The sequence below is a fragment of the Mercenaria mercenaria genome, chromosome 4 (assembly GCF_021730395.1).
Source record: "Mercenaria mercenaria strain notata chromosome 4, MADL_Memer_1, whole genome shotgun sequence".
Classification (NCBI taxonomy): Eukaryota; Metazoa; Mollusca; class Bivalvia; order Venerida; family Veneridae; genus Mercenaria; species Mercenaria mercenaria.
This window is the reverse complement of record NC_069364.1, coordinates 81,920,520-81,946,349: the sequence shown is the minus strand read 5'-3', so window position 1 is coordinate 81,946,349 and position 25,830 is coordinate 81,920,520. Positions and strand designations below refer to the sequence as shown.

Below are 25,830 nucleotides of genomic sequence, written 5' to 3'. Positions count from 1 at the left end.
AGTCAATATGTTGAATTATTTATTGTTTTTTTTTTTTTTTCAAAAAAATATCAAGGACAGGTTTGATATCTGAGCTGAATGAGTGACCTTGACCTTTGACCTACCATCCCAATATATGCCTCCTGCACATTGTCTCATTGCCACTTACCTACATGGCAAGTTTGAACTCTACATTGAATTGTTACAGTAAAAACCAGACCTGCTGGTAACTCTGAAAGTCAGATGATTTCCAAAGTCCCAATCTTTTCTCTTAAATTCAGTAAGAAATGCACTCTTAATACTGAAAAGTCTGAATTCTAAAAATCGACAATTTTGCAAGGCCACAAAGGAATACAATAAATTTCAACTTGCATACCATGTAGGTTACATGAATTTCAAACAAGAGCTGTCACTAATGGTGACAAATGCCCCCGCAGCGCCTTGACCTTTGACCTGGTGACCTTAACCTTTGACCTGGTGACCCCAAAGTCAGTAGGGGTCGTGTACTCAATAAGTACTATCAGCATGTGAAGTCTGAAGGTCCTGGGTGCAGTGGCTCGCTAGTAAAGTGCCTTCATGCAAAAAGTTAACGTTGTGACGAATGGACGGACAGTTGAAAACTAATATGCCGCCCTTCAAGGGGCATAAAATATCATCTAGCTTAAATAAAAGTTTTGATCAATTACTAGAAATATATTCTGCATGCCCACGGACAGAATGTCAAGCCCACCAGCACCTTTGGCCTCTAAGTGTGACCTTGACCTTAGGGACCTGGTTCTTGCGCATGACAATCCGTCTCATAATGGTGAACAATCATGCCAAGTTACATCAAAATCCCACCATGCATGAATAAGAAATGCTCCGGACAAACTTCAATTTGACCTCCAACTGTGACCTTGACCTTTGAGATAGGAACACGGGGTTTGCGCATGATACTCCTTCTCATTGAGGTTAACATTCATGCCAAATATAAACAAGATTGGTCCATGCATGTCGAAGTTATGGTCAGGACAAACTTCAATTTGACCTTTGACCTCCAACTGTGACCTTGACCTTTGAGATAGGAACATGGGGTTTGTGCATGACACTCCTTCTCATTGAGGTAAACATTCATGCCAAATATAAACAAGATTGGTCCATGCATGTCAAAGTTATGGTCCTGACAAAATCGGACGGACACACATATACCGGACTGCCAAAGGTGGCGACTATATCGAGCTCACCGCAAGCGGGCTCGACAAAAAATGATATGAATGGTTTCAAATTTATTTTGAATTGATAGTTTTTTAAAGATACATTTTTGAAAGGAAATGGGAAAAAATGTTAGCCATAAGGCCACATTTAAATAGTCTTTGTTTGCTGTCTCTCGATCCTACTCTGTAAAGTTGGGTAGGTAGGTAGGCAAATTATCTTTTTTATTCCACTGCTACTTATAACTAATTATTTTATATTTCTCATGAAGATAAATGAATAAAATATGAAAAGATATCTTATGTCATTTTACATCTGATTTGTTGATACTTTTGCGAATATTTGAAAAAAAAATCTAAATTTTAAATGATACAATTAAACTTCTTTCTGCTCTTCTACAACAATGAATAAGATTCTAAATTGTTGTTATCATTTTATGTGTGAGCGCTGGACCTCAGTCTGGGTAGGATGTGTGGTAGTGTAAAACGTATTTCATTTCGTAGGGTTTATTTTTTTTTTTAATTTTGTTCATGTTTTTTTTTAACATACAAACTTAATGTAAGGGGAGAGAGAGTGATATCTGATGAGGCTAAGGATCCATGGTAATGTAGTTTATAAGGATTCACCGAAAAAGTCACACTCCCAATCCCCAGACATCGATCTAAAAATTTCCTTCCGTAAATACTGTGTGCTAAAACAATCTACATTTCTGAAAATTTACTTAAAGTAATTTACATAAGGCTCTAAATACTGAAATCATTTTGCATATGTTACGAGGAAAATATGCACACATTTAATAAACAGAAAACTTACGATATAAACGCATGTGTATTGTTTTCCCACCGAAATATACAGAGTGCGTCAGCAATTAATTCATTTTTAGCGCTCAGAGTTCAGGATTTTTGTTTACCGTCTGTACTTCAAGTCGTGAAACATGATGTTCTGAGTTATTTTCATATTAACATCCGATAAATTGATGAATTTTGCGCAGCGACATCGAATAAAAATGGCGGCATCCATAACTTTTTTCTGTGGCAGCACCAACGAGTTTAATCGGGAGAGGCGTATTGAATGAATAAGACAGGTTACCAATCTCAGGAGCAGAAATGGACAGGAAATAATAGTTCCCGCTGTTAATACCCTTTTGATTTATATTGACTTGAAAAGAGACTGGAGTAGCCCTTCTGCAAACACAATATCAGTCATGAAACGCATGTGCTTCTTTCCCGCCAGAATTATAATAATGTACCCTCAATGTAATTATTTTCGCAAGCGTGCAAAATCAATCTCATTTCAAATTTACCAAAAGTATTCTAAGATGCTAAACAAGAGGTTTTTACATTTTGTATATAGATTTTTTGGGGGGTTTCGAACAGACAGCAATATTGCAGCAGACGACTTTGTGCACGTGAATAGTTGTTTCTTTTTTACTACACTTTCTATAAAAGATAGGTTCTTATTTGCAACATAATTATTGAAATGTATGAGCAAATTTAACATTTTACATCTAGAAAAATATTATAATGGTCTCATGTAAGTATGGTATTTCGCGCTTTGAAAATTTGCTTTTTGCACTCGTCGGCAATATGAAACAAATTTTGTAAGCTTGTCAATGCAGCAATCATCCAGGGTTTCCACTGGGCACAATTTTTTTTCCACCACTTAAATTTTTTAAAGAAAAAGATGCGCGCGGCAGAGGATCAATAATGTCGGAAAAATTAGAATTAATATAATGTCACTCAATTAGTTCAGTTTTTTAAATTTATTTTCTACATTCCACAAATAACTCTAATTTTGAATTATCTCCCTTTAATGGTCATTTTTCACTACTAAGATGTTTCTAAAACATGAACATTTAGCTCTTTAATTTCTAACTTTTTATTTCAAAATTTATATAATATCATTTATCCAAAAAAGCGTGTTCTATTTTATTTGATGACTTTTGAAATAAAAAGCTTTTCAGAAAGGCTTAAATTTCATTATATATATATCTAAATTTCTTTGACATTTCATACATAAAATGTATAGCAAAAATACCACCTACAGGTACAAGTAGCTCTTTATTTTGATGCCCCTGAATGGGACCGTGTATAAATGCTATACTTTGGGCACGTAAAAGAACCAAATGAACTGCTTTAGTTCATTTGTATCTCAATTCTTCGACTGAAATTTTACGAACGCGCTGAAATACGCGACTGAAATTTATGAGCGCGTAGATTTATTTAACAGTAATATTTTACCTTTACGATCGCACAAATTTATCTATAATATATTCGACTTTTCATTATTATCGATTACTTCCGCGAATTGGCTTGATATTAAAAATAACTTGCAATCAAGAAAATGGGTGGGGCTTTAGACGAACCCGGCTGTACATTTTCCAGGTTCACCCTGGAAATGATGCTGGAAATACCTGGTATTACATGGTAATCCATGGAAATCCCTGGTAAATGATGACTTTTCCATATTCTGTTACATGAAATGTGGTATAATTTCCATGTAATGTGGAATTTTATTTCCATCCTTTTCCAGCATAGGCTGGGCTATGATGGAAAGAGGCTGGACAACAGAGGTAAAAGGCTGGAAACCTCTGGAAATGATTCCAGGGCAACATGGAAAGTGGAACTTAGTAATTTTTAAGGCTGGAAAAATATGGAAAAAACTTTGAAATTTTACAGACCACCATGGAAAGAACTTAGTTATTCTTTAATCAAAATAACTGAGGAATAAATTTAAAATGCTTCTTTTTCAGTCCAGGGTAGTAAAGGCTGATCATGACTATTGCAAGCTTGCAGAAAGCTTACGCAAGCTTGCGTGTATTATCATACAGAATTCTGCAAGCTTGCAATAGCTTTGCAAGATTGCACAAGCTTTTTTAGTTGCAAGCTTGCGCAAGCTTTTTCTGTTAAAGCTGGACTTAGAAAATTTCATGCCAGTTGTAAGGTGGGAAGCAGTAAACAAATTCTAAGTTGAGAAACATGGAAAAAATCTATAAAAATCATTATTTGATGATGATTTATTTTTATTTTAACATAATGGTATTCAAATTAAATGACATGAAACAAAGAATCTAAATATCAGGTAAACAATTATTTTTTCTATATATGTCTATATAAGGGCATGTCACACTAAATACCAAAACCATTTGTCTGTAGCATGCACAATATAAATAAGACAATAAAATATGACAAAAAAATATCTTTATGTTGAGAATGTCTGAATTGATCATACAGAGAAAACTGTACAAGTGTACATGTAAGTATATAGGTCATATGGAATAATATATATATATATATATATATATATAATATATTAATATACAGGTGATATTCTCATAACTTTCACTCAGTAGCAAAGCTGCCATTTTTAGAGGATGGTGTTAGTTATACATAATCTGACAATTTTTTTTTTCAATTTTTTCTTTCCAGAAAGAGGAAATCAGCTGAAAAAGGAAAAATCACATCCTTGAAATTTTAAACTAATATTAAAATTTATTGAAATACTATGCTTTTTTTCTCCTAGAAAACAACAGCAGCAACAGTAATTGCATGAAATAGTACAATTCTTTTCACCAATTCATTAAAAGTTATTGTCAAAGGGATTCCTAGATAAGTGATAAATCATTTGGGTCTATTAATCTGCTACAGTGTATGTATATTGCTTGTCTCACTACAGGAGATTATCTCATGCAGACTGATAAGATTTGGCACATGCTTTATATTTAGAAACTCATAACAAGAGATCAACCAATGGAAATAAAGTCAAGGAACTACTTCTGGGGGCTGTACATGTACCACAAAAAGTAATCCATAGTTTTTTCTGTTTTATATCAGAGTAATCTTCAAAATTTATGAGCATGTAATTGAATGGAATAATATCTTCCTCTAGTACAAAAATATTTTAACATCATAGATGTATCATTACCTTCATTAATAGCTGACTGTAAATGGCACATTTGCCCAAGAATATCAAAATTTCAAATCTACACAGGAAGTTCTTTGACAGAGCAGAATAGAGTAAATATTTGGGAGAGTGTTTCCCTAAATATTTTACTATGTGCAGCTTATTTCATCTTGGAAGTTAACAATAATTAACAGAATGCACCAGGTGAGTTCATAAAATTTATTTATTTTCAAACAGTAATCTAGATTACCTTTAACAATGTCAAAACTAGAACAATGGATTCTAACAGGAAGCAGGTGGTTTAGTTTTCACCTGTAATGCAACAAATGATTTTAACTTCATGTCATTTTGTTCCACTGCAACTATTATGCAGCAGCAATTTCTAATTTATCACGCTTTTAATTTATAAGAAGGAAAATTGGATATTCATTTTAAATGAAAATATCAAATGGAGCAAAATAAAAATTAGGCCAGTAGAGTTATCTCCACAGGTGGCACTACTGAGTAAACAATGCTACCAGTCTGCTGACTACAAAATTACACAGTATATTCAGGGAATATTTGGTTTAAATCAATGTTTTTAACCTGTTATTATATGAAAATTATTTTTTAACAGGAAGAAATGTTTATGGATAATTTAGTTATTATTATAGATCATTAAACCCTTTATTGAAACAGCAGAACATTATATCGAAAATGTAGCACATCATTTTTATTACAAAATTTGTAATGCATATCTTATTTACTTTCAAGTAACTTTTTTTTATTATGAGGTGCAGTGAATAATGCATATATTATTCATAATTTGTAATTTTAAATGTGTGGCAAAATTTAAAAATTGTTTTACATAATCTTATGCAAAATTTGTTTAATGAGCAGTTAACAGCTTTTACGTATTGTTACATGCTAAATTACATAATATATAAATAACTTCTCCAACTACTATGAAGCAAAAAAAAGTATAAACAGTACTGTCAACTGATGAATGAATCAGAGACATTTTTGGCCTCATTATTCATCACAATGTAATGTACAGTTTCAATTTTAAATCATTATAATTTATATATACCAAATAATAAACTATGAAAAAATTATGGACATCTAAGTGTTAAATTAAATCTATTTTTCAGGTATAGCATCATATGTGTATACACATATAAAGTATCAGCACACATGAATGAATTGAGACATGTTTAGTGACCCAATGTATTGTGTTCAAACTTGGCTCCATCCAACAGTTCAAAGACATGTAAGTATACTGGCATTATATATACCAGTACACACACACTACCATAGTTCTAGGTCAACTGACAATTTTCCCCAAACATGACTGAATATATCAACCAATTTCCAGCAGGACCCATAGGAGGTTTTGTAGTTACTCCCCTTGTATCAAGTCCAGACCAATATTATTATATATAATAGTTAAAAGGTACCAAATTAAGTAATCACTTGGCAGTCAACACACCTTGGGATGTCAGTGCAGGTAACTGGTAGAAATAAAACTTGTTACTATTTATACAATAAGAGCAATGCATAAGCCCAACCTATTAATCACTAACCCAAAACATTGAAAATATCTGTCTGCCTTCATTGGAACGTTATTCTACCAACATTTGAAATCAAATTGAGAAATAAAGCTTCGTGAAAATGCAACAAGTAATGTTATTACTTGCTTAAATCTTCAGTGTTGCCTGTATCATAAAGATGCACTAACTTTGAATACCATGTAAGATATTAATTTTATTTTGAAACTATGATCTATGGACAATACTTAAATGAAGAACTGCTTTAATGGTTTAATATCTAGTGATTCATTATTTCAACAGGTCATAGCAGTGGAGCAAATGGTGGCAAATGACGGCTTTGTGGTGGTTAGTGAAAAACTGTGGCAATCTACATTGGTGGTGGCAAACACTGACAAAAAATTTCTGGACCAGCAGTGACATTAAGCTGAAAATAATGACATATTTTACACTGTACTGAAGATGTAATTGCGAAAATTATTTATGAAATAATATATCTCATCCAGTGATTTGTCGTTGAATAAATCATTGCTTGGAATTCAGATGCGAAGGAATTATATCACGAGGGCGTAGCCCGAGTGATATAATAATACGCATCTGAACGACAAGCAATGATTTATTCAAGAGCAAATCACTAAATGAGATATATTATTTCGATTCTAACACGTTATAAAGGATTTTAAAGTACATCCTTGATGACATGCATTAAATATTTGCCCGTTTTCAATCGGTTTCTTTTCCAGCGCGCCGCTATGCCGCTTGACGCCGTGACGTAATAATTGTGACGTCAGAACAGTGATTTGTTGTATGATAATTCACTGCTTTCTTCCTTCTTTGTTTCATAGGAAAATGAATCGGATCGTGTTAGAATTAAGAAATAATATATCTCATTCAGTGATTTGTCGCTGAATAAATCATTGTTTGGAGTTCTGATGCGAAGGAATTATATCACGAGGGCGCAACATTACTGAAAGGATTTTCTTCAGACTTTCACAAGTGAACAATCTTGACGGGTAGATACAACTACAATTACACTGCATCCAAAATCAGTGGCACAGAAACCTGTAGGGGACTATGTATTGCCTTGCAATACTTCAGCACCTTGTTCTTTTATATGTGTAACTTGTAAATGATTATTTGTGTGTTTTATAAAGTTAAGAAGTCCTAGATGAAATTTTTAGTTTTTAATTTGAGCCTCACCTATGGACATGCACTGCTTAGGGGAGCTCATTTGTGATCATCCTTTGTCCAAGACCGTGAATCAAACCTACAACCTGCTGCACACAGCATTTTCATTTAGGATATAATTATATGGGGTATAACTTTTTGCTATTTCAGGGCCCTTAGAACTAGGCTGGAATATTTTCCAGGTTATACCAGGCTCATTTTCCAGCATTCCCTGGAAACTTTACCATGGTAAAACCTGGAACATTTTCCAGCCTAATCCAGGCTATGCTGGAAAATGTTCCAGGCTTTTCCAGACTTTGGTTAAAAATGGTCCGAATACTCCAGGTTCATGGAAAAACAGGAATTTTATTCCTGGCAGCCTGAAAGATGTTCCAGATTTTACCATGGTATATTTTCCAGGGATGCTGGTATATCATGGTACATATTCCAGCCTTGGCTTTTTCAAATTTTCCACATTGATAATTTGGTTAGGCTGGAAAAGGCTGGAAACTTAGTCCGAATACTCCAGGCTTTTTTTTCCCATGGAATTCCATGGTAAACCCTGGAACTATTTCACCCGGGAAGCGCTCAGCAAATATTTCATTTCATTTGCTTTCGTAATAGTAGGCGGGTCTGAATTTGGCGAATCAGATTGACTGATAATCGTTCTTGCGTGGAGGAACACTCTCGTGACTCCGCGAAGTTTTAAATTATGCCCAGAGGTGTAATTCGGTATCGACACAATGTATTGTCTTCGTTGGTGTATTGTCATCGTGTATTGCTAAATATCGGATTATCCGTGACACGCTGTGTATAATTATTGATCGGTGATAGTCGGCACGTTTCTATTGTACTATAAGGTTGTTTCCGGTAGTAAGTAAAACAAATGTTTATTTTACGAAAATTTAAAATTGTTAACTGTGGAAATTTTTTTTGCCAATTTTATTTTTTTTCGCCAAAAAAGGAATTGGCGAATAGCAGCGGAAACCTTGATCATCAGTCATCTAATATATTTTTCACACCTTGTGATGCAAACACACTGGCTGATGTACATGTAATTACTGGCCAGTGATAGAAATTCAGGGGTTAATTGAAAGTGATAGACGTTCGGGAGTTAATTGAAAGTGCTGCTCAGTCATGTGAATGCAGTTTGGGTTAATGTTCTGCAGCTGATCGGAACTTATAAAAAAATGTTCTGCTCAGTGGGCCAATAAAAAAATTCGGAGTGCAGTGTTTTTTTGCGGGTCAGTCGGGAGACAGCAAACCAACCTAATTTTAATTTTGGCCTAATTTCCTAATATATATCAAGTCATCACTGCAGACAAAAGAAAATGACGTTGTTATGATAATAAACATTATACGATCTCACAAGCCTACAATTCAGTATTCCCATAAACCCCCAAATGGGTGTTTTTCACCCCTAGAATGGTCCTTTGCTCCCCCAGTTTTGGAGACAGCTGTTATATATCTCTTAGTGAGGGGGTGCAAAAGTGCAAGAAAAACTCAGTTTTCACCCCTAACCTTAAATGCCAGTGGGAACACTGTAAAATTGATACTACATTGGGCACTTTTATTCTTCTTAAAGTTCACTTTGCAGTATTGGCTTATACATATTTGTGGAAAAAGAAACAATTTCTGAAAGTGGTTAATTTATTCCCATTTTGGATAACAAAATAATTTGCAACTTTAATACCCAATTACGAATGTTATTATTAGTATCAAGATAAGTAAAAATACATTTAATATAAATTAATCCATGCAAGATTTGACATAAAAAACTATATCCACTTTTATAAGCATAAATTTGATGACATTAGGTGTCAAGGTCATTGCAACGCCCTACAATCAGTAACTGCTTACTGTAATGCAAACCTGTAAATAGAATCTTATTATTGTGAATCAACTGTTGTTGGCTCATTCTGCTCAAGTCCTTTGTCAGTGTTTGTGACAGTATTGGGATACATTACCCTAGTCTAAATAATGAGACCTTGGGTAGACCGATTTTACATTTTAATATTTTACGTTGTCTACCTAGAGGTCTCAACCAGAAACAATCAAAACTGTGGTGGAAACTGTCGTCGATTGAAATTACGATTTATCAGTAGTCACAATTTTTCTTTAGCCCTAACAACTTACCTGTTGTTTTAAATCATAAATAGTAAATAAAAAACATAAGAACAGGACATATTTATCAAGAATTTCTGTTGAAAAAAATTTAAACCTCTAACATTTCAATCGTCTTCATGTAATGGCGGTCGGAGGCGTGACCAATGAAAACGCTTCGTGTAGTTATGTGTTTACCTGTATCGGCCATTTTCCAATATGTAGTACACGCGATTTAAACCTCTGAATTTTTTTAACTGCCATAGTTTGAAAGTTTTTTAAGGAATCTAGATAATATATATGTTACGCGCACATAGCCAATCTGCGCATTTGGTAAATCGCGCAGCGCAAATAACCAATTTGTTATCTGCGCAACGATTTGTAAATCAGGCAACCTTATATATTTCTTATATGCGCAGGGTAACTGTCTTGCGCGTTTGGTAAATGAGTCTGCGCTTTAAACATATGGATGATATCTCCCGATAAAATTAAATATCATTAGAGGGTTAGACTTGTAGGCTTATATAAAACTGTTTAATTTTAAAACTGACGGTGATCAGGCACGCGTAAAGGTGTGAACTGACTGTGCTTAATTTGTAAAGAACAAGAAAAACATTTTTTTAAAGTAAATGAGCGTATTTATGCGGTAATTTCAATAAGATGCTCGCGTCCCTGGTAGTTTATGGACTAAAAATTTCTGTTGATGACGGTATTAAGAGCCATTTGTCATAGGTGTTAAAAAACTTTAAAATGATACAAAATATCCAAAGTATATTTAATAACACAAGTTTTTTTAAATTTTTTTTTTTAACTTTTAAACGCCGTAGCCTGTGCGTGATGTCGATCCAGCGCTAATATCAAATCCTGAAATGACACCGATATTTCAAATATATATTGATCATTTCTTACAGATCGTACTGATATTTTTTAATGTTTTGCAGTACAAAAGAGTAATTTTCGCTAGAACGTGAACGAATTTTTGTTGCTGTGCAAGATGTATCCTGCGCTAATAGAAAATTCGGAAATCACTCTGATAATATGAATAACTGCCATAAACCGTGCTAACTTTTACATTGTTTAACAATTACAGACTGATATTGCAAATCTTGGTTTTAAAAATGTGTCATAAATTTATTTCAACATCAGTAAATTCATGGAAGTCGGTCACCAGGTTTCAATATCTGCAGTATGATACAATATGCAATAAAACTCAAACATGCGTGAAGGTGTGATTTCCTTCGGATAGCCACATCGTCCTCTCTATTCTTTTCATAACTAAAGTATTTTATTTCGTTCAATCACACGCAGTCATTTTATACCGGATATAGAACATAAAGAAGACTTACATAAAAGAATGAATTGCTACACACTTACCACAATTCACCATATCGCTTTTTTTCATCATATTGAAAAAGCGCAATTCTTTTTTACCAACGCATATCTCTTGGCATTGCCAAGATTAAAAATAAAACAAAAATAAGCAGAATTAAAAGACGATTCTTACAGATCTTTTATACTTATATCATTTTTTAATGTTTTATAGTGAGACAGATAGAATAACTAATAAGTTTCGTCAAAATGTGAACGAAATTTTACATTTTGTAGGTGCGCAAGATGTGTGTCCTGCGTTAATAGAACTCTGAAAATTACTCCAATAACTTGAATATCTTTTATAAACCATTTTAACTTTTACTTCGTTTTTCGATTACAACCTAAAAATGTAGTTTTTGAAAATCTGAATATAATGTTTCATCGTAGCCTGCGCGGGATGTTGTTCCTGCGTTAATAGCAAATTCTGAACTTACGCCGATATTTCAAACATATTTCAATTCTAAAGGATGCTATTTATGTATCTTCATAAAAAATGTTTTCGGAGTAGAAAAAAAGTAGAGAGAAGCCTGATTGCGGTCATAACGAGAACGAAATATTACATTTGTTATCTGTGCAAGATGTGTTTGCCCTGCGCTAGTAAAAAAAAATCTGGAAATAATACGGATAACTTGGATATCTTTCATAAACAATGTTAACTTTATCATTGTTTTGTGATTTCAGGCTAAAAATGTAGCTTTTGCCAAATGAAAACTTTGCTATTAGCGCGGGACCGACCTCCCACGCAAGTTACAGGTGTAACATTATAGATCCATTTAGATTTGTAAAAAAAAAACACTATTGTTTAAGTCTGTAATCCTAAATCAGGCCATCCTTAAAGAATTGTTTGTTTGCAGTAACGCGACCCAGAATTTTTAGTGTGAGTAGGTAGGTAGGGATTTTTTTTTTTTCGGTTTTTTTTTTTTGTATGCTAATTGTACAACACCTGCATTTTCTTTTTAACCCTCTGGTTTATACACCTTCTGGGTACTAACACTTCTCTGTAGAATGCTAACTTGATTGTAACATATCTGCAAGGGTGGTAGTTTTCACATAGTATGAATACTAATTTACTAATATTACTAGTAATATCACCTTTTTAATAACAATAAAAACAACAGATAGCCTGACACCAGTCAGAAACAGAGCTGAACTTAGAAATTTAAGATTATCAATATATTAAACAAAAATAATTGGCCAGACCTTTTGAATGTCCTTGCACTGGATAGGGTAATAAAAAAACATTACATTCCTTAGGATTCAGCATTGAAGTACATAGCAAAATCTTCGATATTTTAATACCTTGTAGACCTGAGTCTGATTACTAGCACCGCACTCCTTCAAAGCATATGTATCATGTAATTTTAAGACAATACTTAATTGTTTTACATTGTTTACTCAGGGCTTAAGCTATGTTGATATTTTAGGGAGAAGTCATTTCCTCCTCAGCTAAGATTATGGAGAAGTGGAGAGATTTTAGGGAGAGGTGGAGTGATTTTAGGGAAACGCGGAAAGATTTTTAATAGCGCCATGACATGCAAGTTGAAAATGGAACTAAATATACTTATCAATGTAAACCTAATTTCTTATCCTTGTGAATCTAATGTGATTAAACTGCAATGATTGCCTTAACCAAGAAAAGTCTAATCTGAATATGAATACAATTAAAAAAAGCTAGGTTAATTCCATATAAGCAAAACATAAATCAAGCTTCCAGTGCTAATGCACTCAAAGTCAAAACACAAAAACCCATAAAATTATTTCACAGTCACTTCTTGAATTAAATACATGTCAATAGCAGTGACATCACTATGACATCACACATAATACACGTCTTCTTTGATCTGCTAGTGTCTTCTTTGATCTGCTACTGTCGGCACACATTAAAAGAAACAGTTGTCAAACAGATTAAAACCCAGTTTCTGATGGCAGGTGTCAAAAATTTGCATGAATTTCAGTTACATTATTTAAGTCACAGAAAGTTTCAGTAATAATAACTATGTTTCTAAAGTCTGGGTTTTGAAAAATAGGAAAAAGTGGACCCATGCAAATTTAATTTCACGCAAATAGGAAAATCTAGAAATGTAAACATTATGGATATCTTTCGCTGGTTTTAGTCATTGCATTGAAAGGATGTTTAACTTTTATAAATAAATTTTCAGGTAAGAAATTTTGTTTGTCTAATATTTTTGACGTTTATTGTGCTCTTTCCAAGTGACTTGTGCAGTGTCACTGCAGTTTTATCCTCGGGGCAGATTAAAAAGATTATGCAACGACAAAAGATCGAAACTAAAATTATTATTTGTTTGCAAAATTGTTTGAGAAATTATGACAGAATGATATCCAAGAATTTATCTATCCCAGATGTTTTACGATCGAGAAAATAATTACTTTACAAATCTAAAACTCGGTTAAATAGTCTGCAGTATTGCACAGATAAAACTATGTACCACGATTTGTCCATGTGGAATTTTCTAAACAACTTTTTGCATGTATTTTTGTAGTATATCAGGAAATCGGCAGGGCGTTCGGTAGACCCAAGGTTCTGGGTTTTCACTCGCACTTATCGAGAAAAACTCGTATTTGACCCGCACAAAAAATTTCCTGTGTGTCAGCTTCACCCGAGGAAATTTTCTTTTATGCGTCTCGAGTTCGAAAGAGCTGCCCCTTGTCAATCAAAATCCGGATGAATTCGAATATTGTTTGCCGCCATAAGCGGAAGTATGGCAGTAGGCGGAGCTTGGTATATTAATCAGCTTCTGGCAGATGTCAGTCATGCCACGCGCCGACTGACACGGGGACTTCTCGCGGTTTGTATTTGGTACAATAATGTCCGTCATTGCCAAAGGTATTTATTGATCAATGTGTAAAAGTTAATTGATAAACAATGCATAGAAGAGCAGCCTATTATCGTATTTGTGTCACTTGTTATAATTAGCGGTATACAGAAAGGCCAGAGTTTTTTTATTTTTCGTTTTACGGGAGCGCCGGTCCTAAATATTGCAAAAGTGGAATAAAATTAAAATTCATTTTCCCGAGTTTTATTTTATTTTTTCCGCCGGTCGGCTGTTTACAGCCCCAAAGAAAATAAAATTAGTGTATTCACCTGGACGTAATTTCACAGGAAGGGAGTTTAACGCGTGCAAAATATCGTGTTTTGCCGCACATTTATCGGCATTATCCACTCGCCTGCTCGCATTGGCGAGTTAAGTCTGAGTAGGACGAGTGGACCTCGCTGTGTACTCGGACGATCGGGCGAGTGGTTTTTTTACGTCCTTACTTTACCAAAATTCAGAAATTACATCTACAAAACGTCAACAAACTTTGAGATGGTTCAGTCGCTACCCGGATTGACTGGAATTTACCCGCGAATCGTAAAGATATCAAAACGTCATGCCGGTAATTTTCCATTCCACAAGCACGTGTGACCTTAGTATCGTAACATCTAATTTACATCGACACGTACACAAAAACCGTGCGTAGTGCATTCATTATTTAATATTTTCGCTTGAAGTTTTCAACACCCCTTGAGAAATAATACTTTTTGATTTCTATAATGATTTTTATAAGATATCGACAGAAATGTAGGCAAAATTCTATAAAAACGGTCGAATTTTCATATAATCATTTGTAAAAATTCAAACAGCGCGATCTTACTTACTTATTTCTTTCTAAAAGTAAATAAATGATGAATACTATGGGCTTAAAATTCAGACTTTTGACCAGAAAGTACAAAAAACAGAATAAAAAAATCTTAAATAATGAAAAAGCGGCTGCGATTACAATACATGGAGTAAGACGATTTTTGGCAAACAGATTTCTGTTAGTGCGGCAGAAAAGGTTACGTGACCTCGTGAACGTAAGTAGAAATGCGATTTTAAAATAAAGCAATGTGATGTCACTGCGGGTTTTAATAAGTTTTAAATGAATCTTTGTACATGTATTTTTTGACCAACAATTTAAAAGTTTTTCTTGTCAAACAATAATGTAAATTCCTCGAGGGCAAATAGGTCACAGAGGTAGGATATCCACTATAGTAACTATCGTTTGAGACATTTACCTTTTATACGGGATATAGCACATTCGCTTTTGATAACAAATTAAAGAAGAAATTTTTTATTGATTTCTATTTCTCAGCAATTTTAAGAACTGATGTGGTACGATCAGACAGTGATACATGCACATGGCGCGAAAACATGACGTAATGCCATGACAATCTCGAGCAAAAATACCGCTTTGATCTCCGCTTCAGATGTCAAGATACTGACACACTTCTTTTAGCTCTTACAGGGGGTGTAAAATGATCATGAAAACAAGGTCAACATTACTTAGTTTATCACTGAATAATTACCGATAATCTTTAACGTTTTTTCTCTCTCTTTCTACATGGGTGGATGGACGATGATTGTGTCCAAAATTTTTTAGACACTTTTCAAAATATATATTTTTCGGGAAATAATACTATTGTACATAATACTCATTTCATAAAAGTGACAATATTAAAAGTATTAAATTGTCTAAAGATTGTCTTACTCACATTTTGTTTTCAATAGATTCAACTTACAAGTTTGCCATAGAAAGGTAATACAATATCAAAGGTGCTTTGACATTAAATTTTATTCAAAACATTAATTAGTTGTTTGCAGAACAAATAAATTTTTGTAACAGCAGATTTTTTTTACATTTTTATTTCAATGGTGACCCCTCACACTTTACACAGGCTTGGGACTGTCTGGCATAAAGCAGCTGGTAGTGTTGGCAAAATCTCAGACAGATGGTCCATTTCTTTTGTAACTTCAATAGAATTCATAAGTGTATAAAGAATAATAAAGAATACTTTTTATTGGAGACAATATTTTGACAAAAAGTGATGCAACTTCAGTACTTGAACTTAGTGTAGTATAAAAAGGTGCAAATTACAGAAGCAACTTCAGTACTTGAACTAAGTGTATTATAAAAAGGTGCAAATGAGTTAAATGAGGTAAATTTTCAGATTACTTTTTGCTAGATTATCTTTCGTTTTTCATCACTGAAAAAAAATCTTGCCCTCTGCACTGTGACTGTTATTCAAAGTTATTAAATACTTTATTTTGCTGATAAAATCCAGTATATTATGAGCTGGCATAAACTGTAAAGTTAGCTCGTTAAAGATGATATTGGTGAAAGATACAATAAGTAAATATTATGTATAAAAAGCAGAGGTTACACAGCAGAAGATGCAAGCAAACCAAACCACCAAAACTACTATACTACTAAGCCACTTTATACCAGACGTGTTTAGTCTCTACTTGCTGTCACTGAAATTTACTGTGGCTGTTGTAACAGATAAAATAATTTTTGTCTTCCACTTAAACACGGTGGGGAAACCACGTGACTAAATCGGATAACGTGCACGCAATAGTGCTAAAAATAGGCCCGCTTCAGGTATGTTTTTTCACTATAACTTTTTTGATACGGAATTGTTTTAAACGAGATAACGTGCATAAACCCCGCAATAAAAAGTTCTTTCAGCGGATATATGTAACTTGATGAAACCCCCTCCCGTTTTTACGTAATCCTTGCCCAACCGATTCGAAAGATGCAAAATATTTTGGTAACGAACACGTCTGTTCACAAGTTACGCATCTAGGACATATTCTGCAGAGAATTTTCGCTGGAATGTAGGTTTAGAATAAAGCTTGTCATTGTCCAAAGTCCTGTACCAAATTTTTAACATGACTATTCATGAATATTGAAGATATTGTAAGACAAAGGGTGCGGTAACGTACACCTTATTTTTCCCCAGAGGGTAACGTACACGTCAAAGACTATTTATCACGCATGTAGAACATCTTTGTTTTTAAATGACTGAATTGTAAACATTTTGATATTGTTAAAAAAGATGCAGATGCTGGGAATAGGCTGTTTTTCTTTCGATAGGCTATTATATACAGAAATGCTACAGTGAAAATGAGCAGCAGTTGGAATTTTATGTTTTTCTTTCGATAGGCTATTATATACAGAAATGCTACAGTGAAAATGAGCAGCAGTTGGAATTTTATGGTCTAAACGTGTATGTTATTTTGACAAGTAGACTTTGTTAGCAGTTTCCATTTAAAATGTCAACTTGTTTTCTTTCCAAATATCAAAAGTCGATTAGGTTTCTGGGAATAAACCATATAGTTTTTTCTGTCAGCGGTGTTTAATCAAATCCATGTGTTCAAATCTTTTTGATGACCCGTTGAACTGTAAACATTTTTTGGTATTGTTAAAAGATGCTGGAATTAGTATAAATTCCGACCGATAACTCGAACGAATAACATGTTTGATAACCATGATTTTCTTCATTAAAACATTTCAATACAGAAAATCTTTTTGTATAATATGACAGCATGCACTTTATTTGTATCATTGACAACATTTTTCAGTTCAGTTATGCATGGGACCATAACAATCAACCAATAATATAAACACGTTGTCGTTTAAAACTATCGTGCGGGAGTAATATGTTATTCTTTCTGGAGGTTAGTGACATATCATTTTGCTGGTCAGCTAGATATTCATTTAGACCTCCTTACTGAAACAACATATCAGTATTGACCTAAATTTAGCATATCTAAAGACTATAGCCATTCCATGATTGATTAAGTTATAAATGCTGACATATTCTGATAATATAGATCTATAAATGCGTCAATTACATTCAAAGCTTTAAAATAACAGACTCGGTTAAGTCACAAAATCAAATATCTTATATGTTTTGATAATGATTTCATTTTTTTTCCTAATTTATTGTACATGTATAAACATTAAAGAGATTATAATTAACTATTAAACTAAACTAAGCTATATTGGATTGCGATTTTATAAAAATGTGAGTATTTTTAAACAAGTACAGATAACTTAGACAGTTTTTGTGTCGCCTGCTACAAAGTAGCTGCGACATATAGGTATCACTTTTCCGTCGTCTATCTGTCTGTCCGTCTGCCGACTGATAGGCGTCCGTCACGCTTCTTGTCCGGAGCATAACTCAAGAAGTATTAATGGTGCAATTTGTTACTTCACACAATGATAGAACACAATGGGAGGATGTGCAGTATCGAAGAACCATAACTCTAGGTAGTCCCATTTTTCAGTTATAAAAATCCATACAATAATTTAATACAGTTGAGTACTGATTTCATAAATATCAAATGGATAATTTGACCTGTCGAGGAAACACAAAGTTACCTTCTTCGCAAGGCCACTCATATCAACCACGCATGTGTACAGTATTTTAACATTATAGTACCATATCATCATTGGCATAAGTATTCATGTATCTTTAAGCCTTTGATGATATGTTGGAACTTTTTAAAAGTGTTTGATGTTATGGAATACAGTACATGGGCGTACCCTAATATTAGGAGCCTGGCCAAAGTTGTTGTGAAATAATGACGGACTGGAAAGCCTGCCGTCGAATAAAGATTCCTTTGAAATTTAGATTTAAAGGAAACCTTTATTTTTCACGTTTTATTTTACTCTTGAACAATGTTACCACATACATTTATGATCAGTCTCCGTTGTCAAGTGCTTAAGGTCGCTTATCTCAAGTCGCTGTAACCTGTTACTGATAGACGGTCATGAATTCGAGCCCCTCGCTAACGATATGCAGCCTGACCGGGACTCAAATCCGGGGCCTTTTGCTTATAAGGCAAAAGCTCTACCGACTGAGCTTACGAGCCACTTACACATGTCCCCAACATTGGTAATTAGATTCGATCTAGCGCATACACCCCTGCAACCATAATTTCAGGACTCCAACGCTAAGGATAAATCATAACATTACAAGCGCTGTAAGACTTTCCATACAATGTTGCCACGTTCAAACGTTATGTGGGAAAGTTGACAGTTGCTGATAGAGAATGGGAGTCTAGTACTTGCTGTGGCATCATTTTAGTCGATTCTTGATAGAAAAAAAACTTAAAGTGTATAGGTTTCTTTAATAATTTATAATTTTAGATCGATTGTAGAGTAAAATTCATACACATTATATCGTCCACTCTCCATGACTGTTTCCTTGAGTTCTGCCAGTACTCGCGAGGAACGAATGCATTGTGATGGTAGCAGTCAAATACTGCGGACGTAATTCGAACCCACGGCCTCCGGGCTACAAGTCCAACGCTCTACCCATACATTATGATCTTAGATTTAGACTGATAAATTAAAAACAGATTTTGATGAATTGAATATATCCGAACTTACCGATGTCTGGTTAGATGGGCTTTTGAAGAGTAGTTTTTCCCACAACAGTGGTAAGGACACGCTCCACTGTGTCTCTTCTCGTGCTCTTTAAATTACTTTTTCTCCGAAAAGACTTTCTGCACTCCTGGCACATTTATTCATTCTCCATGCTATAAATAGATAATAATTATGATAGTTTTAATGCTGTTATCCTCGGTGCAACAATGATAACTATGTGCGTATTAAATGTTAATACCTATTTTTGTTTGTCTTTGATTTACGTCCTCTTTCAAACGTCATAATCATATGGTGCGGACAACTAAACTAACCATCGTTACTGGAAAGAACAAGTACTAGGCTTCCATCCCCCGTAAACAACTGTCAACATTTTCACTCAAAGATACATGGTCGGTTGCGCATATGATATATTTAGAGCAAAATAATTTCAAAATTTTATCATTTTACCTTTTTATGTATAGATATACAAGAAACGTTTAAAGAGCAGTAAACGTATAATTATTTCCAAGTTAGGGTGAGGAATGACGCTGATCATTTTCACTGTAGCATTTTTGTGTATATACTAACCTATCGAAAGAAAAACAGCCTATTTCCAGCATCTGCATCTTTTTTTAACAATATCAAAATGTTTACAGTTCAATCATTTAAAGACAAATATGTTCTACATGCATGATAAATAGTCTTTGACGTGTACGTTATCCTCTGGGGAAAATGACGTGTACGTTACCTCCTGAAAACCGCAACGTGTACGTTACCGCACCCTTTGTCTTACGATATCTTCAATATTCATGAATAGTCATGTTAAATATTTGGTACAGGACTTTGGACAATGACAAGCTTTATTCTAAACCTACATTCCAGCGAAAATTCTCTGCAGAATCTGTCCTAGATGCGTAACTTGTGAACAGACGTGTTCGTTACCAAAATATTTTGCATCTTTCGAATCGGTTGGGCAAGGATTACGTAAAAACGGGAGGGGGTTTCATCAAGTTACATATATCCGCTGAAAGAGCTTTTTATTGCGGGGTTTATGCACGTTATCTCGTTTAAAACAATTGCGGATCAAAAAAGTTATAGTGAAAAAACATACCTGAAGCGGGCCTATTTTTAGCGCTTTTGCGTGCACGTTATCCGATTTAGTCACGTGGTTTCCCCACCGTGTTAAATTAAGTAAAACAAGCTTTCTGAATTTTAAAGACTTGCCAGTGTGAGTTACAGTGCCTGAAGCAGTTTATTCACAAGTATGCATGAAACTTTTATTCAATGTTCATCCTGTATAAATGGCTTTTATAGTCTTAAAACATAACAATACATCACAATATTAAATACTGGACACAAACACAAGTAAACAAAACTTGAAACGAAAGTTCATCAAAATAAAAAAAATCTTAAAAAATTCTATTTTATTTTTATTTTTTTCCGAGATGCTGACTTTCAAGCTTTTTATTTTTATTTTTATTCCCTCCTCCCCCTGCTCATTTTTCAAAAATCTCCCATAAAACGAAAGATAAAAAAACTCTGGCCAAAGCGTAACATTCACATATTTTGTTTCTTATCGGTCATATCGATCATTCATGTAGTTGAACCTCAACGAACACTGTCTAGGAAAACGTATACAAATACAAATAGTTACCCAAAAGAAATAACGAAACAGGAAAGAATAAAAACATGGCACCGATAAAAAAAAAATTCCGAGTTTTGGGTTAAAAAACTGTTTGAGTCGCGGCGATTTTCGTGAGTCGGTCGCGTTACTGCAAACAAACAATTTTTTAAGGATGGCCTCAAAGTAAAAGTTAATATGGTTTATAAAAGAAATTCAGGTTATTAGAGTAATTTCCAGATTTATTATTATCGCAGACACACATCTTGCGCAGATAAAAAATGTAATATTTCGTTCTCGTTATGACAGAAATCACTCTTTTTATATTCGTTTTTTAAAGTATTCATTGTAAAGTTACATAAATAGTATGTTTTATGAATGAAATATATTTGAAATACAGTGTAATTTCAAACTTTGCTATTAGCGCAGGACCGACCTCCCACGCAAGTTACAGGTGTAACATTATAGATCCATTTAGAAAAATTATAGTTTTAGTTTGTAATCGTAAATCAAAGTAAAAGTTAATATGATTTATAAAAGATATTCAAGTTATTAGAGTAATTTCCAGATTTATTATTAGCGCAGACACACATCTTGCGCAGATAAAAAATGTAATATTTCGTTCTCGTTATGACAGAAATCACTCTTTTTATATTCGTTTTTTAAAGTATTCATTTGAAAGTTACATAAATAGTGTGTTTTATGAATGAAATATATTTGAAATACAGTGTGATTTCAAACTTTGCTATTAGCGCAGGGCCGACCTCCCACGCAAGTTACAGGTGTAACATTATAGATCCATTTAGAAAAATTATAGTTTTAGTTTGTAATCGTAAATCAAAGTAAAAGTTAATATGATTTATAAAAGATATTCAAGTTATCAGAGTAATTTCCAGATTTTCATTTAGCGCAGACACACATCTTGCGCAGATAAAAAATGTAATATTTCGTTCTCGTTATGACAGAAATCACTCTTTTTATATTCATTTTTTAAAGTATTCATTTGAAAGTTACATAAATAGTATGTTTTATGAATGAAATATATTTGAAATACAGTGTGATTTCAAACTTTGCTATTAGCGCAGGACCGACCTCCCACGCAAGTTACAGATGTAACATTATAGATCCATTTAGAAAAATTATAGTTTTAGTTTGTAATCGTAAATTAAAGTAAAAGTTAATATGATTTATAAAAGATATTCAGGTTATTAGAGTAATTTCCAGATTTATTATTAGCGCAGACACACATCTTGCGCAGATAAAAAATGTAATATTTCGTTCTCGTTATGACAGAAATCACTCTTTTTATATTCATTTTTTTTACAGTATTCATTTGAAAGTTACATAAATAGTATGTTTTACGGCTGTCATCGATAGAAACGATATCGATGTATCAACGATATATTTTTGTCGATCGATTATCGATTCCCATTTTCAAAAATCGATATTTTACAGAGAGAAAAAACTATCCAGATAAACACCCAGACCCTCAAAAACAATTAAGTTCACAAAATTGTACATTTAGATAAATGTAAAAGAGAAGTGAAGGCAAAATAAAAATGAAAGATTTTATTAATTTTTATTTCTTTTATTTCATAAATACAAATACAACACAATCAAACAGTAATATGATAAGTATGCAATAAAACTAAAAATAGCATTTACAGGACGGTATATAGTATGCATATGAACTAAAAGGTTGTTAATCTAACTTAATAATCGGTATATCGATGTATCGTCGATATTTGTCTTCTGATATATCGGTATTGTCGATATGCCTAAGACCCAACCAATGACAGCCCTAGTATGTTTTATGAATGAAATATGTTTGAAATACAGTGTAATTTCAAACTTGGCTATTAGCGCAGGATCGACCTCCCACGCAAGTTACATGTGCAACATTATAGATCCATTTAGATTAATAAAAAATTATAGTTTTAGTCTGTAATCGTAAATCTAAGTAAAAGTTAATATGATTTATAAAAGATATTCAAGTTATTAGAGTAATTTCCAGATTTTCATTTAGCGCAGGGCACCGAACACATATCTTGTGCAGCTACAAAATATAAAATTTCGTTTATGTTTTGATGAAAATTAGGCCTACTCTTTATTCAATCGATTTTGTACTATAAAATAATACTACTACTTCTAATAATAATAATAATAATAATATAGATAAGATCTGTAAGAATTTTCTTTTAATTCTGTGACTTTTTTATTTCATCTTTTATCTTAGATATGTTGAGAGATATGCTCCCGTTGATAAAAAGAATATTATTGTGAAATTTCAAGATATTTCAATATAATAAAAACGATATTTTGCTAAGTGTGTGCTCGGGTGAAGTAGAAAATTATAAAAATAGCCTAAAACATACCAGAGGACGACGTGTGCAAGCTGGAGGAAATCACACCTTCACGCATGTTTGGGTTTTATTACATCTTTTATCAGATCGGAGGTATTGAAACCTGGTGAATGACTGCCGTGAATTTACTGATGTAGAAACAAATTTATGACACATAATTTAAGTACCAAGGTATTCAGCATTTGACATCTATATTTATTAATAAATTGACCAACTGCATGATTTATCAAACACGAAATGCAAATTTCTGATATATAAAGTTACATTTATTATTTGCGCTGCGCATTTGGTAAATCATGCAGGGTAAATTTATCCTGCGAAACGATTTGTAAATCGTTGCGCATATAACCAACGTATAAAAATTTGTTATATGCGCTGCGCGTTTGGTAAATAGCGCAGATTGGTTATTTGCGCTCAACATATACATCATTGGTAAGGGAAAATTACAGGCTTTCTATGTATGTATTTCTTTTTTTGATCCATGGCTTTATTGTAACACAATTCCTGCCCACCTCATTTGTGCTCAGAGGCAGATATCGACAAGTCAAAAAAATATAACGATATTCAACTCTCGAGTACAATTAGTTGGACTAACACTACCCACACTGCTTATCCGAACATACCTACACTAACATCTCTGGAGAAAACAACAGGTACAGATTGATAGTAATTGGTAGCAGAAGACAGTCAGGTAGCTGCAAAATAATTAGTAACTCTCAACTCTTAACATCTACAGAATAGCTATATAAATGGATATGGACCGCTTTTTATTACATTTTTTTCTGTTCCCAAATTTTCATACGGCGTCATGAGAATACAATGTCATGGAAATTTTAAGCACCGGCCTCACGCACTGCTAACTACAGGTTATCACATGGATAAGGTCCTTCCTGATTGGCAGAACGCAGTCAGTACTCGTGGACGGAATGAAGTACCTGTCACATCAGGTGTCCCTCAAGGCTCAGTCCTTGGCCCTCTCTTAATCCTGTTATACATAAATGATCTACCTCAGTCCTTACAATCACAAGTCAGGTTATTTGCAGATGACACCGCAGTTTACCTCACAATCTCTAAAGAACAAGACTGCGTCACACTACAGCAGGATCTCCAGAAACTAGAAACTTGGGAGCATGTCTGGGAGATGGAGTTCAATCCCAGCAAATGTCAGGTCATGAACATAACAAAAAACAGAAAGAAATTTACACATAACTAAATTTTACAAGACTCCAGTTAGGCCACAACTAGAGTATGCCTCTACGGTATGGTCACCACACACACAAAGAAACATATATAAAATAGAAATGGTGCAAAGAAGAGCTGCCAGGTGGGTAAAGGGTCAATATTCATATTATGATAGTGTAACAAACATGTTAAATGATCTCAGTTGGCAGACACTCGAGGACAGACGGACAATTGCTAGACTTTTCATGTTTTACAAAATCGTTCATGGTTACGTAGCTATTCCAGTCCCTCCGTATCTAGTACAGCCATTGAGACGAACACGTCATATGCACGACCACTCCCTTAGGCAGATCCATACAAACATTAATGTTTTTAAGTTCTCTTTCTTTCCATACACCGTTACCCTATGGAATCAACTGCCACCCCTGATCGTTCATCAGCCTGATCCTGAATATTTCAGACATGCTGTTAACGCATCCCACTACTATTAAGTGACTATTTTTGTCGTGTCTTCGTGCCGACTTTGGGCGCCACCTGACTGCACGAGGACACAACAAATAGCATTTTGTCGTGTGTCGTGTCGTCGTTCTGATTTTCAAATCAAATGATAACACATGCATACATAGACGAATTCTAAATTTTTTCATGAAACTATTAAATGCGCGTTTTGAAATTTATTCGATTGTTCCCTATAGATCTAAGTATTCTCTTGAATGAACGGAATCCAAAGAGACCCTAAAATCATTCATAGATAACTTTTTAAAGAACACGCAGGAACAACCGAACTATCCGAAGAATTTCTGTATCAGCTAACTGTTCATATTGTACTGTCAGCTCTCAGCTTTTAGTTTCTTTGGTGCTTCTACGTTCCTGACAGATGTATCATTGAAACTATTCATTATGGTTGTCCATGCATTCTTAAGAGAATTTTAAGATTACACAGAACATGAAGGGAAGATAGTTTTACAACTAAATATAGATTTTATATTAATTAAGTATAGTAAGTACTACATACAGTGGCTGTTGCCATGAATGTTTTGCTTGCTTTGTTGGGAAATAAATAAAAATGTCCAGAATTCATTATACACATGCCAAATTACATTTGTATCAGGAGCCTCCCTTGGCCGAGTGCCTAAGTCAGCTGACTTCTTATCACTTTTCCACAATGATATGGGTTCGAAACCTCACTTGGAATGTAAAATCTTTCATGTGAGGATGCCATCCAGAC

At 33.8% G+C, this 25,830-nt stretch overlaps 1 protein-coding gene and 1 long non-coding RNA gene across 5 annotated transcripts in view; one reads left to right on the top strand and one right to left on the bottom strand.

The window, feature by feature from the left end:
- Positions 1-24,223, bottom strand: part of LOC123552293 (popeye domain-containing protein 3-like) — a 41,455-nt gene extending 17,232 nt beyond the window's left edge. For 2 of the 4 annotated variants that reach the window (XM_045341836.2, XM_045341840.2), the window contains exons 1-2: positions 24,044-24,223; positions 19,461-19,609 (exon numbers count right to left, since the gene is read on the bottom strand). The gene's annotated coding sequence lies outside the window, so the exon portion shown is untranslated. The remainder of the gene's footprint in view (positions 1-19,460; positions 19,610-24,043) is intronic. The other 2 variants (XM_045341837.2, XM_045341839.2) reach the window with 2 other exon arrangements.
- On the top strand, positions 5,084-7,766 carry LOC123564560 (uncharacterized). Its single transcript, XR_008370710.1, has 3 exons — positions 5,084-5,277; positions 6,204-6,322; positions 6,903-7,766. It is a non-coding gene; the product is annotated as an uncharacterized LOC123564560 (long non-coding RNA).
- Positions 24,224-25,830: the final 1,607 nt, after the last annotated feature.